The sequence below is a fragment of the Mus pahari genome, chromosome X, assembly GCF_900095145.1.
Source record: "Mus pahari chromosome X, PAHARI_EIJ_v1.1, whole genome shotgun sequence".
Taxonomy (NCBI): Eukaryota; Metazoa; Chordata; class Mammalia; order Rodentia; family Muridae; genus Mus; species Mus pahari.
In genome coordinates, this window is record NC_034613.1 from 60,502,579 (window position 1) to 60,506,316 (window position 3,738).

The window sequence follows — 3,738 nt, forward strand, 5'->3', positions numbered from 1 at the left end:
GTCCTACCTGAGTTGTAGATTGTTCAGTTAGTGGGACAGGGCAAGAGGGAACACTGACATGCATGTTTTCTTGCTGTGTAGTTAGTGCATGTTCAGGTCTATGTAGGGTTTGGACTCCATGTCTTCCTGCTCAAAATTGTCCAGTGCACCATAGGTAGCTAAGAGGCTATCTCCCACTGAAGGGAAGAGGAAATGACACCGTTGTTGTCTTAGTCAGGGTTTCTATTCCTGCACAAACATCATGACCAAGAAACAAATTGGGGAGGAAAGGTTTTTATTCAGCTTACATTTCCACATTGCTGTTCATCGCTGAAAGAAGTCAGGACTGGAACTCAAGCAGGTCAGGGAGCAGGAGCTGATGCAGAGGCCATGGAGGGATGTTCTTTACTGGCTTGCTTCCCTNGCTTGCTCAGCCTGCTNTCTTATAGAATCTAAGACTACCAGCCCAGAGATGGTCCCACCCACAAGGGGCCTCTCCCCCTTGATCACTAATTGAGGAAATGCCCCACAGCTGGATCTCATGGGGGCATTTCCCCAACTGAAGCTCCTTTCTCTGTGATAACTCCAGCTGTGTCAAGTTGACACAAAGCTAGCCAGTACAGTTGTCATGCACATTGCCATGGCTCTTTAGCACCAACTTTTACTAGAACAATCTGTACCTTTTTGGCTCTGTATGTCTTTGAAATGTTAACTTCATGGTAGCCACAAAGTTATTCATGAAGCTACTGCTACTTACTGGAACACCTGCAAACAACAGCTTCCAGGTGACCTTCTAAGGCATCATTACTTTACATTATGGATGATGATCACACATTTCCAGGGAATATATAGGGATATACAAATAGTACTTCATTTTCTCATCATATTCAATGTGTTGTTTGGTATTGTACAGGACAACACAGATTCCAACCACATCTTCTTGATCTCTGACATAAAATAATTATATTCTTAAGATGGATGATCTTTCTATGTGGCCAGCACCCTTTGCATGCCATAGACTAATACTAGAAAGGAGTATGGGTAACAGGTATAGTAACACAGTGTGAGGAGTTGTCACATTCAAATAAGAAATGTCCCTCTATCTTGTGGCAGAGATTAAGGTCAACCCAGCAAAGTACCACATTGCCATATTGATGTAAGGTATGAAAACCTATTAATCAGAAAGTTTTTTGTGGTGATGCATAACAATAATTACAAAAGGTAGCAGGAAAGACAGACATGACCATGACAAAAACAAACTAACAAAAAACCAAAACAAGACAAAAAACAAAACAGACTAGCAAGTGGCTTGACTGTAGGTCCCTATAGTGGTATATAACCAAAGAGGAAGTATGTGAGGTAAATGATACCTACCATCACCTCCCCTCATTTAATACTGTAGATAAAAATGTCACCATTACCATGGTCAGAATATATGTATGACATAAGGTGAATAACCTGGAGCCCAGTGTGTTAAACATGTTCTTTGTCTGTAGTGATATAATCAAATTGGCATGACAGCACTCTCTGGTAGCCTTGTCCAATGCTATCAGCAATTGCTTTGTGTTTTGTAGACAGGGTAGGGATTATAATTGCAATTTGACCCACAGGGAAGCACGAAATGACTTGCCTATAGCCATAATATGACTTTTAAAATTATCTATTTACTGAAATTATAATACATCATTTCCTTCTTTCCTCCAAAGCCTCACATATATCAATTCCTTCTCTCAAATTCATAACTTTTTTTTTTTAGTTTAAGTAATAAAAATTTTATTGAGAGTTCCTGTCATGGTGGTTATCTCCCACACTCTGGGAGAGGGACAATGCTGTAGGAAATAACAGAGAAATCACACTGTCCCATTCCCCCTTCCCAGCCAATACAGGAAGGGGGAAAAGCCTCTGAAAGGGCTGGTCTTCAGTCTTCCTTAATCCAAGAGGGCAGATACAGAATCTATCACATGATGCCTGGGTCAGGGTGGGGTGTGCTTGACCCCCCAAGCTGGCTCCTCCAAGCTGGAGAAGTGTGCCAGCTTCTCTGGTGGTGGGGTTCTTGATGACCACACTCACTTCTTATCCTTAATGAGGCTGTTACTTCTCCGAGTAAAACTTTCATCCTGTAGATTCAGCACAAGGTTGTCAGCTGTGAGATAGATTCAGTTCTGTGACTTGTTGATCATCTTAGAGATGTTCTGGGTGGCCTGGATCTTTCGGAGCTTGATATAGCCAGGATTCTTGCTCAGTGCTTCTCCAAGCATCTTGGCAGCCTCTGCCTCCCCCTCAGCCTGCACAATCTTCTGTTGCTGTTCCTGCTTCAGTTTCTCCACTAAAAACTGGGCCTGCTGGGATTCCTGCTGGGCCACTTGCTTGGCTTCTACAGCAGCTGCATACTCTAGGCTGAAACTCAGCTCTGTGATAGCTGTATCATCCAGGATGAGACTGAAGTCCTTGGCACACTCTGTCAGCTCTCTTCGAAATCTACAGGGACACCTGAGCCTGGGGGGTAATCAGCTGGGAGGTATTGAACTTGGCCACCACACTCTTTTTTTTTTATATATATATATTTTTTGTTAATTTATTAATTCACTTTACATTCTGCTAGCAGCTCCCCTATCTCCTCCCACTCCCCCCTCACACAGCCCCTCCACCACCCCTCCTCTTTTTCTCCGAGAAGGGGAAGGCATGGGTATCACTCAACTCTGGCACATCAAGTCACTGCAGGACTAGGCACATACTCTCCTATCCAGAAAAAGCTGCCCAGTTAGGGGAACAGGATCCATAGGCAGGTAACAGATTCAGGGACAAATCCCAGCTCCAGTTGTTGGGNAAACTGCATAAAGACTAAGATGCACATCTGCTACATCTGTGGGAGGGTGGCATTAGGTCTAGCCTGTGTATGATCTTTGGTTCATGGCTCAGCCTCTGGGAGCCCCCAAGGGTTCAGTTTAGTTGACTTTTGGTCTTCTTGNGGAGTCCTTATCCCCTGAGGATTCCATCAATCCTTGCACCCTTGCATAAGACCCTCTGAACTCTATCTAATGTTTGACTGTGGGTCTCTGTATTTGTTTCCATTGGCTGCTGAGTGGAGCCTTTCAGAGGACAGTTATGGTAGGATCATATCTGTAAGCATAACAAAGTTTAATTAATAGTNCCAGGGATTGGTGCTTGCCCATGGGATGGGTCTCAATTTGGGCCAGTCATTGGTTGGCCATTCCCTCCATCTTTATACTCTTTGTCCCTGCACATCTTGTAGGGAAGACACAAGTTGAGTCAAAGGTTTTGTGGGTGGGTTGATGTCCTTATACCTCGACTGGGAGTCCTGTCTGGCTATAGGAAGTGGCCACTTCAGGCTCCATATCCCCCACTGTTAGCAGTCTCATCTAGAGTCACCCCCCATAGACTCCCTGCTGCCACCACCCCTGTCCCAGGTCTCTGGCACACCCCAGAGATGCCTCCAGTGCCCACAGCCAATTTCCATTCTCTCTTCCCTGCTCTCCCTACACCTGATTCCCCCACCCTGTTCTCTTCCCATCCCCTCTCCCACCCATTGCCTCTTTCCATCCACTTCTTTTTTTCTAAGAATTATTTATTTATTATATGTAAGTACACTGTAGCTGTCTCCAGAAGAGGGCGTCAGATTTCATTATGGATGGTTGTGAGCCACCATGTGGTTGATAGGATTTGAACTCAGGATCTTTGCAAGAGCAATCAGTGCACTTAACAGCTGAGCCATCTCTCCAGCCCCCTCCATCCACTTCT

General features: G+C 44.7%; 1 pseudogene; it reads right to left on the bottom strand.

Moving 5' to 3' along the window:
* Window positions 1-2,045: 2,045 nt before the first annotated feature.
* Window positions 2,046-3,738, bottom strand: part of LOC110314171 — a 2,513-nt pseudogene continuing 820 nt past the window's right edge.